The 12,873-nt window shown below is 39.3% G+C and overlaps 1 non-coding gene across 1 annotated transcript; it reads left to right on the plus strand.

The window, feature by feature from the left end:
* The first annotated feature begins 5,676 nt into the window (after nucleotides 1-5,676).
* LOC114236694 (U6 spliceosomal RNA) lies at nucleotides 5,677-5,778 on the plus strand. The gene has a single exon (XR_003622560.1). It is a non-coding gene; the product is annotated as a U6 spliceosomal RNA (small nuclear RNA).
* Nucleotides 5,779-12,873: the final 7,095 nt, after the last annotated feature.

Below are 12,873 nucleotides of genomic sequence, written 5' to 3' on the forward strand. Positions count from 1 at the left end.
CCACCTTGGAAATGTGCACCAACTTTAGAATAAAAGCTCATAGGGCACAGATATTTGTTTTAAGGACTTTCAACAGCTGTTGAGAATTGTGTCTTTCTCTATGTACATCACTTTACGGCTCTCACAACTCAGCTCAATGGCTGAATTTACCAAGCTATGCATAATTTCTCAAGCCAGGTCTGCCAAAATGCTCAGAAGTTTCCATTGCTGATTGGACTCTAGCCAGTAATGTACACCCAGCATCCAGGAAGACTAAGAGGGATGCTCAAAGTAAAGAGTCATTTTCAGGGAGAAATGCAGTCAAGAGCAGGCTGGAGAGAGACATGGAAAAGGGAATTGCACTGTGTTTTTATTTATTTGGAGATAGCATTATTAGAGGGTTTACAGATTGTTTTTTAGCTTCTTCAGATCATTGTTGAGGGTGGAGAGCTCAGAATAGCAATGATTTGCCAGCAGATCTGGGCCCCTTTTTACACATTAATCCATTTTGTCACCTTCCCTTTATGTGTGTGTTCAACTTTCGTTCTCAAAAAACTATTCGCTTAGCTGGTGGTCTGTATTATTTCGACATTTAAGCAATAAAGCAGAATTGCTTTTTAAAACTCTGACTTTTTTTTTTTTAGTTAGGTTTATTGCCAGATCGCCCAAAAAGACAGCTGAAGTCTATTAAGTATGTTGATAGCTATTACGTGGAAAAGGTGTTAGCAAACTTTTAGTAGGATGCAATGTTGCTGATGTATTTTTCTGACAATGTAAGGATGAGACAAGATAGGAAAGGAATGGGAAACTGTTCATTGATATGGGCCTAGGGAGGACTCCCCTCTCGCTGTCTTCCTATTTCACATCAGTCAGAAAGATGATCACCTTGTGTCCACCTAGAGGGGTGGGATAAGCAGGGTGGGAGGGAGACGCAGAGGGAGGGGATATGGGGATATATGTATGCGTATAGCTGATTCACTTTGTTGTACAGCAGAAACTAACACACCATTGTAAAGCAATTATACTCCAATGAAGATGTTAAAAATAAAATAAAATAAAAGTTGAAACTATGAAAAAAAAAAAGGAAAGATGAGTACGGTTCCATATCATATATGAAAGTTCTTAAGAGAGTAAATCCTAAGAGTTTTCACCACAAGGAAAAAAAATTGCTCTATTTCTTTAATTTTGTATCTATATGAGATGATAGATGTTCACTAAACTGCCTGTGGTCATCACTTTATGATGTATGTAAGTCAAATCATTACGCTGTACATCTGAAACTGATACAGTGCTGTATGTTAATAACAGCTCAGTAAATCTGGTAGGAAAAAAATAGACAGTAAGTTGAGTATCTCTTTAAAGTGTAAATGCCAGTTGGGACAGTTAAATCTGTCCATCTCTGACACTTGGGTCTGCGTTTGAGACACCCTTCTGTGACATGGGAAACAGTTACATGGAGAGGCCAGGAGCCTGGGCCCTTACCCTTGGGGCTACTTATCCCAAGTTGCTGCCTGATCCCCAAAACAGGAGGGCCTAGGACCTAAGAAAATCATTCCGAGATGACCTTGATCCCCAACATTCTGCAGTAATAGCATTTCTTATCCCGTAATAATATACAAACTGACTCTCGCATTTAAATGGCTCAAGAGGGAGGGGGTATAGGTATACATATAGCTGATTCACTTTGTTGTACAGCAGAAACTAATACAACATTGTAAAGCAATTATAATTCAATAAAGAGGTAAAAAAAATTATTAAAAAAATAAATGGCATAGAAGCCCCATATAGCACAAGCACTTGGGGGCACCTGGGTTTACCATGGGGACAAAACAGACAGGATTGGTGCCCTCAAGGATCTTGGGCTCTAGTAATCTTAACGCATCTTGCTTTCAATTTGTTTTTCTTGATAGCATCATCAGAAAATGACCATTTTGATGGTATATGACATTTTTGAGAACACCAGCTACATCCTGAAATATACCCACACTAGGTTGTAAACCATGATTAAAAAATAAGTAAAGGTCTTTTTTTCCTGAAGCTAATGTGTCTTAAAGTGAGAACCCAAAAAAAGCTAAATTCGGAATTCACAGATACTCTCTTGAGAAATTAGGAAGAAGAGCAAAATAAGTTGACAGGCATGTTTTGTTACTCCATTTTGAAGACCTAAAAAGCTTCCTCTCTCTTAATTTTCTACTGCCAAACCACAGCATTTTCCTGTTTGGCATGAATGAAGAAAACAGGTCTTTCTCTTTTTGTTTTTCCCACTGGGAATATGGAATGGGTCACTCAGTTATTGCAGGAAGGATTCGTGAGGACATTTCAAGCACAACTAATTAAAGAAGTGTTTCCTGATATTTGTATATTTGTATTTAACTACATTAGAAAGAACTAAATATAAAATGCTACAGACAAGAACAAACAGAATTACTCAGAATAGTGGGGGGGAAAGTAGTTTAAGCAAACGTTAAGAAGGTTTGGATAAAATGGGAGTTAAGCTGTCTTTTCCACAGCACTCTTTTTTAAACTTTGTCAGTTGGTAGAAAACAAAGTCTTCAATATTAAAAACAACTCTATGAGCAAAACATTGACCTGTCACACTCTAGAACTGGGCACGGTCTAAATAGAACTTTCTGCAATGATGGAAATGTTCTATACCTGTGATGTCCCAATAAGGTGGCCAACAGCCACATGTGAAATTCCATAAAAGTAACTAGAATTCAATAGAATTAACAATTCAGTTCCTTAGTTGCAGTGGCCACATTTTAAGTGCTTAAGAGTAACCTGGCTAGTGGCTACCATTATTGGACAGCACAGTTCCAGAATCTAGGAAAGACATTTACGTATGCACTGAATATACATATTCAAAGCTTGCCAAATAAGGGTGGAAATGGAAAATGTTTCCAAAAAACTTCTGTGGAGCATGAGGGAAAAAGGTCCACTTTGTATCATTTGGAGGATTTTTTTCCTCTTTCCATCAAGTTTCAGCCAATAATTAAAACAAGTTAGCAGAATTTTTGATACCAACGCCTTGAACAAATTCTTGAGTCTTCCCCTGGAGAATTCCCTTGATATGATTTTACACAACCTATCTGTAGAAAGTACACTTTCCAAGCACCCAATGTATGTTTTTCATGTGAATTCATTTCTCTGGTCCTTTGAGTATATTTATAATGGAAATTCCCCTTACATAAAGCCTATCTATATCTTAGTAACCACACTTTCCAAGGCTGTTCCATGAAGCAGGTTTCTCTATGTAGTTTTGTCTATTTCTGCAGCTCAGCCCACGCAATATGATTTCCAAACTGGCAAGAAAGATAAAAACAGACAAAGTCCTTTATTGTACAGGTAAGCCTCTGGAATGTCTCTACTTTCCTATGAGAGCTGACACAAAGCAGGAATTCAAATGACTCCAGGTCAAGATTTGAAGGCCAACCACAGATTTCTGCCCACTTTTCAGTCCATGGGTATGATAGTCCACATATGTATGATGGAGTTTATTCATAAATTAATCCATACAATGTATATCAAGTGTAGTATGTGTGGATTTTATGTGACAGAAGAGATATCCTTAACTAGCTTCAGTTTCATGCTCAAGGTCATCACTTCTATAATGTTCTTATAACCTTAGAATTAAAGTGAGGCCAGAAGCTATCAAAAGCATCCTTCCATATATATCTTCCACAGAAGAAGTTGCTGGAAATGATTTGCTTTACTCTTCTGGGGTCTGCTCCAGTCTGGGCAGGTGGGAAACAGCCTAGCAGCTCAATTCCCTTCAAGGAATCCCTTCAAGAGGGAAGACAGTCTGGGGCCAACCAGGGTTCAGGTCTGCCTTAAGGTAGACTTGAGATCATGTTTGCTGATTTCCACAAACTCATCATCATTATCAACACCTGGACCATCTTCAACCAGAGATTAGACACTGGCCTTGAGTGAACTGTATTTGGATTTAGCCTCTTATGGAACCTGACTGTTGATAAACATATTAGTAAACACATCACCTTTTTGAAAATTGCTTAATGCATTTTATTACATATAGGGCACTGTTCATAAATGCATGTTTATGTGACCTCTAATATAATTATCAATGTAAATAATTCCCTAAGCTGGTTGTTTGCTTACTACACACATGCTTTACCTCCAAGTTACCTGAAGAGCATCTGCTCCATTACCTTCATACTTACTGGGCCAGTTTCGGAACAAGCGCAGACACAAATCCAAACCCTTATTCCTAAGGTTGAACCCAAGCCAGATGGGCCCCATGGGAAGAAATAAGAAAAATTGAAATAAGCCCAAGCCAACACTATGATTAAACGTGCCTCAAGCTCAACATTTTAGCTCAAAAAAAATGACACAAGGTCATGCTTGAAATATATATGAATTGTAGCAGCATGTAAGTGTGGGAAACCAAAAAAAAAAGATGAGGGAGGGCAAAATGTCCTTAGAAGTGTTCAAACTTAACACAGGGAGTCTTCCACAGAGAGTTAGCAAGCCCAGGTTTAGACCAGACATTGGCAAACTATGTACAGCCAAATCTGTCCACCTGCTTTTATAAATAAAGTTTTATTAGAACACGGCCACACCAGCTGGTGTACATATTGTCCATGGCTGCTTTCGGGTATAATGCAGAGTTATGATAGAGTCATGTGGCCCAAAATCTGAAAATATTTACTGCCTGAACCTGAAGAGAAAAAATTTGCTGACCTGGTGTTTAGAGATTTTGCTGAAAAGAGTCATTATTGGAGTTCCCAAAGCAATTACTTTTTCTGGTTAAAAATGAATGGGGGGAAAATTGAACTATGTCTGTATGTCCCTTACAGAGTATCATGTGTGCATCAGTCTAAAAGGCAGCTCTCAGTCTCATCACTTTGTTGCCATAAGTTCTGAGAACAATTATTTCTTTGTTAATGTTTGGTAAACTTATCTTTAGGAACGTCAAAGAAGGTTGGGTACATCTCTGAAGTTGAATTTCAAAATAGGTTGAAATCTAAACTTGGTATTCTCCTGGTGGGTAGCTAGAATAACAATGTATTTGCCTAGAGGCTTTTCAAGGGGATGTTGCTGATTGGTACTTTGTCGTACAGGCCATGGAAGTGAACTTGAAAAACAGGCATAATTGCCTATCCAAGTTTTCACCATAAATAATCATTTTTTAAAAGGTTCCAGTAACTTACCCACTAGGAAAAAAAAAAAAAGAAAAAAGAAAGTGGGACAATGATGCAGTGGCTTTGCTCCAAAATCATCATGTGTAATGTCATGCTGCCATCTGCAGTATTTTATTTCAGTATTTTCACCCAAACAGGGGAATTTTAATGAGCTCTATAGACATGTGGTCATTCTATTGAGGGAGAAACAGTTTGCCAGCACAACAGTAAGAGAAAGTTTTTGACCAATATTTTCCCTTTAGTCACGTTCCCACCCACACGCACCATTTTTAAGTTTGTTCTGTTTCTTGATGCTTTTGTACATGTGGTGATGTTCAATGTGAAAGTGAATCAACGTGCTGTACCTAGTAGAGGGGCCCTGAAACTGCTCAGAAATCCTGTGATTCGGTGTCGGCTCACACGCATGCAGCTGCTAAGGGGGCAGGAACGGGCGGGGTGTGGCCACTGCAGGGGTGAGACCCTAACTCCAGCGAAGCCCAGTTTTTTTTAAAAAAATTCGGTAAATTTGGGAGTTAAGGAATCTACAGGGAGTACTGTCTTCAGGAGGACATATACTAAAATTAGACTGATATGGAGAAGATCAGCACGGCTCCTGAGCAGGGATGAGGCACAAATTCCTGAAGTGTTCCATTATTTATGTATATTCTAAGGGGATGTATTCACTTGCTAGGGCGGCTGTAACAAAGTACCACAGACTGGGCCACTTAAACCACAGAAAATTATTGTCCCACAGTTCTGGAGGCTGGAAGTCCAAGATCAAGATGTCAGCAGGTTTGGTTTTTTTCTGAGGCCTCTCTCCTTGGCTTAGAGATGGCCGTCTTCTCCGTGTCTTCACAGGGTCTCCCCTCTGTGTGTCTGTGTCCTAATGTCTTTTTATAAGGACATCAGTCATTAGATTAGGGCCACCTCATTGAACCTTAAATACCTCTTTAAAGACCTGTCTCCAAATACAGTTACATTCTGAGCTACTGGGGGTGAGGACTTCAACCTATATACGGAAAGAGGGGATACAATTCATTCCATAACAGGAAATAGGCGAAATAAAGTATTTGCTTCTAATGTTTGGATCTAAAATGAAGAGAATACAATAAGAAACAAGGCATTAGGATGCCCAGAAAGAGAAAAGGAAGGGAGAGAGGGAGGTGAAAGAAGGAAGGAAGGAAGGAAGAGAGGGAGGGAGGGAGGAAAAAGCTTGAAGAATGGCTAGAGTCTAAATTGGTCCAAACAAGAGACCTTACTTAAGGAATTCGCCCCATCTATACCTACTAGGAGGAGGAAGAAGTCTAAAACAAGAGAAGACGGTGAAAACTGGATGATCCCAGCCATTAAGGCCACTCATCTTTGCCTGTTATGCCCTATACAGTCCAATAGTGTCTTGAAGCTGCAATGTCACTATGGCTACCAAATATTCTATTGCTCTGAAGCTGTCCAAGAAACCAGACACTCAGCAGATCCCAGCAAAAACTGCCCCCAGAAGTGTTCTTTTAAGTTTTCTCTGGAGATTTAATCCAAATCGAGCAAAATAGAAAAATATGGATTTGCTATTCTCGAGAGGTGTTAACGGTTCATTGCTGACCACTGTGGTCTGCAGTGTCTCTTGAAGATAGAATGTTTTTTTGCTTTTCCTGCCCTGATATAGTGGTTTCCACTAAAGCATCAGCCTATTTCATTGTTTGGCTGCTCCTGTACCACCGTAGAAAAGGACTGTTGTACCTATTCCCTAATCTATTATTTCTCTTAATAAATGGAGCAGCGGCCTCCATTTTTTATGATCCCTGCTATGTGTACGACTTGGGCTAGATAGTTTACATACATTATCTTATTTGATAATCACCTTTGCAAACTCTTCAACCACTAAATGCACTTACAGAGGGCTGTTTTATACACAAATGGTCATAAAATGTGTAAACCATATGAACGATATTTTGTAACCATTTTGTTTTATGCTATTAGGAAAAGCCATAGACTGCAAATCAAAAAGAGTAAATTATGAACTGAACAGTTTTATGTTATTTTGTCTTGCAATTTTGCAGCAGTTGATATATTCCGGCCGTGAGGGTTTTAGACGTCAGTTCACATGTTGCTTAGTTGTTGTTTTTTTTTTTTTCACTATAATTTTGAATCATAAAATGCGTACAGTCACAGACAATACAACATTTAGGCCCCCATCTAATAATCCCAGACAACAACTGAAGTATACCTAAAGCAGCCACTATTAGCAACAACAACCAAAATAAGGATGTATTTTTCATTTATGGAAAAAAGCGCAAATAAAGAATAATTGCTCCTTATAAGAATAATTCCAATCACTGCTACAAACGGGAAACACGCGTGATGGTAGGCGGTCCACTTAGCTTACAAGATGGAACCCTTTGGTGTAAACATTTTGTGGGGTAATACCGCTCTCTAGTGGTGCATACTAAGTACTTCACATTTAATTGCAAAGAGTCACTATCTGAACCCTTGACAATGTTCCTGGTCTCCTTTTATCCATTTTATTACTCCTCTGATCTCTAATAAATACAGAGAATCTGATATGTACACATAAACATTGTGTAATCTACATGTTATTTAAACTTTATAAATGACGTTTTTCTAGGTGTTCAAACCTTAGACCCGGCCAAGAGGAAACTGCTCTGGCCCCGTGATTTAGAGAGGGTTCAGCTCTGGCTTTTCCTGGCTGTGCCCCTCCCTGCAGATCAAGGCCTTCTGGGACGCGCCCAAACCCAAGCCTTTTTCTTCCTGCTACCCGCCGCTATCTCACGTCCACCCCCAGTTCCACTTCCTTGCATCCTATTAATGCACCAGTGCTCTCATTTTGCCTGAGGTTTTGATGAATAACAGCAAGCTCCCGCCTCCCAGATATCATTTGCATTAGAGAAGCTTCCCGAAATACCATGACACACCCCTTCCCAGCAATAACAATGAAAGGGAATTTTAAGATACGAAAGCAGACCCATGGGATAACTTTTCTCACCCCTTCAAATCATACAGGGTGTCTGCAAGGACCCTGGAGCTTTTTCCAAACCTTAGACCTCTGCTGCTACCTTCAGGAAGTTTGTCGTAACTGCATGTTCTACCGGAGATGTTTACTTCATCAAAACTGTTACATAGAGTTTTAAGTTCTAGACATCTGCTGTACAACATCGTGCCTATAGTTAACAGTGCTGTGTTGTGCACTTCAATAAATGTTAAGAGGGTAGACCTCATGTTGAGTGTTCTTACAATAAATAAATAAAAGCTATTTGAAATAGAGAGACAGAGGGAGAGTGAGGAGGGAGGGAGGAAGGAAAGAAGGAAGGAAGGAAGGAAGGCTGGCTACCAGGAGGAACCTATCTGAATCTTGTAACAGAGCCAGCTAAGAAATGAGTGGCTGGCTGGCATCTATTTTATGGTATTTCACAAATCTTATAACACTTTCTATTTGCTACTCTATCAAATAATAGAATAAGAAAAATAGCTAACATTACATCTATAATGTAGAGATATATAAGTAATAAAAGCATGTAAATATCCTCTTTTTTATGTATAACAAAACTATATGACCTAGATTATATATACACATCCTATAGTAAGAACAGCTGACACACTTACAAGGTGTTTACTATGTGGCTGGCAGGGTTCTCTGTACTTTATCATTGTTGCCATGTTTACACGTTTGTCTCAACAACTCCATGAGGAGGATACTATTATTAGCTCTCTCTATTTTACAGAGGAGTACACTGAGATTCTGAGAAACTCACATGTCTAAAGTTCCCCTGCTAGTGACTAGTCGAGCTTGGATTTGAGCCGTGTATATCTGCCTTCAGAGTCTGCATTCCTCGCCACGGGGTGAACGCCTGTCATTTCAGTAAGCTGGCTGATAACGAGAAAGCATGATGCATGAAACAGGAAAAATTAGACCTAACATCACCCCTGTGTTCATTCACAAATATTGCTAGGCACTGAGAAAGCAGAGGTGAATAAGATAAGCAAAGCCGTGCTCAGTACCATACATGCTGATATGAAGAAGATCAACAGAAAATAGACGTTTAAAATAAAGGAATGTATGTGTGATAAGGACAGCTTATAAAATAGATAGCTATGTTGAGAATCACAGTAGAGTCATGTGATAGAAAGTGTCTGAGAAGTCGTTTTATATTGGGTGGTCGGAAAGAGATAATATTAAGCTATAGCCAATCTAAAAATTTAATCTAACTATATGAAATTCTGTGGAATTAGAGAGAGCATTCCAGAAAGATGTAAGAGCTGGTACAAAAACCCTGAGGGAGGGAAGCATCTCGACTTGCTTGAAGAGCACAAACAAGCCCCACTGTCAGGAGCGAAGAAGGGGAGGGAGAGGGTGGAGAACAGAGGTCTGAGAGCCAGGCATGGCTGACCCATGGAGGGTCTGCAATATTCCACACATGGGGATTTTATAGTAGGTGAGAAGACAAGCTTTTGGAAGGCTTCAAGACTATTATAAAAATCACCTGGCTGCCTGTGGAGAAAGGTGTGAAGGAGCAGAGAATACTCAGGCTGCCTGTGGAGATAGGTGTGAAGGAGCAGAGAATACTCAGGCTGCCTGTGGAGATAGGTGTGAAGGGGCAGAGAATACTCAGTCTGCCTGTGGAGAAAGGTTTAAAGGAGCAGAGAATAGAAGGAAGCAGGATAACCAGTCAAAAATCATTTGCAAGAGTGCATCAGGATGTGAAGATGCCTTCAACTAGTAATGAGGATGGACACTTCTAGAGGGATCTGTCACGTATGTTGTGACCATGGAGTCTACAGGTGTAGCTGATGCTTTCAATATGGAAGTGAAGGGGAAGAGACAAATTGAAAATAATGCTTGGATATAGGGAATTGCTTTGGCCTGGGGAGGAAAACTTTATGAGGAAGGGCAGTAAGCCCAGTGCTATGTTGCAAGACCCGGGTGGGGAAGCCCATTCCATCTTTCTGATCATGTGACTGTGGTCAAGCTACTAAACCACGCTGAGCCCCACTGTGCTCACCTGTAAAAATGCTCACCAGACCCCTGGGCGCAGCTTCTCTGAGTCTATGTGGGATGTATTGCAGTTTGTACAGAATGGGTTTAAAACCTTACAAGCCCATGAGTAATGATACAAATACACATGAGCTTACTTTGGGTGATCCTGTGTAAACACACACACACACACACACACACACACACACACAAACTGTACTTAACCTTCAAAGGAAATGTCCATAAATGAAGTTACATTCTGCAGTCACAATACTGCTACCACGTTACTGGTTTAAAATGAATTTTTAGGTTATGTAATTCTGAAAACGTTAGAGGAAAAATACCTCTAGACAACAGAAGTATCATCCACTTGTGGACGGATAGACCCTTTTTTTTTAACATCTTTACTGGTATAATTGCTTTACAATGGTGTGTTAGTTTCTGCTTTATAACAAAGTGAATCAGTTATATATATACATATATCCCCATATCTTCTCCCTCTTCTATCTCTCTCCCACCCTCCCTACCTACCCTCCTAGGTGGTCACAAAGCACGAAGCTGATCTCCCTGTGCTATGCGGCTGCTTCCGACTAGCTATCAATTTTACATTTGATAGTGTATATATGTACATGCCACTCTCTCACTTCGTCCCAGCTTACACTTTCCCCTCCCCGTGTCCTCAAGTCCATTCTCTACCTCTGTGTCTTTAATCTGTCCTACCCCTAAGGTTGTTCAGAACCTTTTTTTTTGGATTTCATATATATGTGTTAGCATACGGTATTTGTTTTTCTCTTTCTGACATACTTCTCTCTGTATGACAGTCTCTAGGTCCATCCACCTCACTACAAACAACTCAATTTCGTTTCTTTTTATAGCTGAGTAATATTCCATTGTATTTATATGCCATATCTTCTTTATCCATTCATCTGTCGATGGACACTTAGGTTGTTTCCATGTCCTGGCTATTGTAAATAGAGCTGCAATGAACATTGTGGTACATGACTCTTTTTGAATTATGGTTTTCTCAGGATATATGCCCAGTAGTGGGATTGCTGTGTCATAAGGTAATTCTATCTTTAGTTTTTTAAGGAACCTCCATACTGTTCTCCATAGTGGCTGTATCAATTTACATTCCCACCAACAGTGCATGAGGGTTCCCTTTTCTCCACACTCTCTCAGGCATTTATTGTTTGTAGATTCTTTGATGATGGCCATTCTGACCCATGTGACGTGATACCTCATTGTAATTTTGATTTGCATTTCTCAAATGATTAGTGATGTTGAGCATCCTTCCATGTGTTTGTTGGCAATCTGTATATCTTCTTTGGAGAAATGTCTGTTTAGGTCTTCTGCCCATTTTTGGATTGGGTTGTTTGTGTTTTTGATATTGCCCTTCATAAGCTGTTTGTAAATGTTGGAGATTAATCCTTTGTCAGTTGCTTCATTTGCAAATATTTTCTCCCATTCTGAGGGCTGCCTTTCCATCTTTTTTTATGGTTTCCTTTGCTGTGCAAAAGCTTTTAAGTTACATTAGGTCCCATTTGTTTATTTTTGGTTTTATTTCCTTTCTTCTAGGAGGTGGGTCTAAAAGGATCTTGCTGTGACTTATGTCATAGAGTGTTCTGCCTATGTTTTCCTCTAAGAGTTTGATAGTGCCTGGCCTTACATTTAGGTCTTTAATCCATTTTGAGTTTATTTTGTGTATGGTGTTAGGGAGTGCTCTAATTTCATTCTTTTACATGTAGATGTCCAGTTTTTCCAGCACCATTTACTGAAGAGGCTGTCTTTTCTCCATTGTATATTCTTGCCTCATTTATCAAAAATAAGGTGACCATATGTACGTGGGTTTATCTCTGGGCTTTCTATAGTGTTCCACTGATTTATATTTCTGTTTTTGTGCCAGTACCACACTGTCTTGATTACTGTAGCTTTGTAGTATAGTCTGAAGTCAGGGAGCCTGTTTCCTCAAGCCCCATTTTTCTTTCTCAAGATTGCTTTGGCTATTCGGGGTCTTTTGTGTTTCTATACAAATTGTGAAATTTTCTGCTCTAGTTCTGTAAAAAATGCCATTGTTAGTTTGATAGGGATTGCATTGAATCTGTAGATTGGTTTGGGTAGTATAGTCATTTTCACAATGTTGATTCTTCCCATCCGAGAACATGGTATATCTCTCCATCTGTTGGTGTCATCCTTAATTTCTCTCATCAGTGTCTTATAGTTTTCCGCATAAAGGTCTTTTGTCTCTAAAGGTAGGTTTATTCCTAGGTATTTTATTCTTTTTGTTTCAGTGGTAAATGGGAGTGTTTCCTTAATTTCTCTTTCAGATTTTTGTCATTAGTGTATAGGAATGCAAGAGATTTCTGTGCATTAATTTTGTATCCTGCTACTTTAACAGATTCATTGATTAGCTCTAGTGGTTTTCTGGTAGCATCTTTAGGATACTCGATGTATAGGATCATGTCATCTACCAACAGTGACAGTTTTACTTCTTCTTTTCCAATTTGGATTCCTTTTATTTCTTTTTCTTCTCTGATCACTGTGGCTAAAACTTCCAAAGCTATGTTGAATAGTGGTGAGAGTGGGCAACCTTGTCTTGTTCCTGATCTTAGAGGAAAACTTTTCAGTTTTTCACCATTGATAACGAAGTTTGCTGTGGGTTTGTCATATATGGCCTTTATTATGTTGAAGTAAGTTCCCTCTAAGCCTACTATCTGGACGGTTTTTATCATAAATGGGTGTTGAATTTTGTTGAAAGCTTTTTCTGCATCC

Source organism: Balaenoptera acutorostrata, chromosome 4 (assembly GCF_949987535.1).
Source record: "Balaenoptera acutorostrata chromosome 4, mBalAcu1.1, whole genome shotgun sequence".
Taxonomy (NCBI): Eukaryota; Metazoa; Chordata; class Mammalia; order Artiodactyla; family Balaenopteridae; genus Balaenoptera; species Balaenoptera acutorostrata.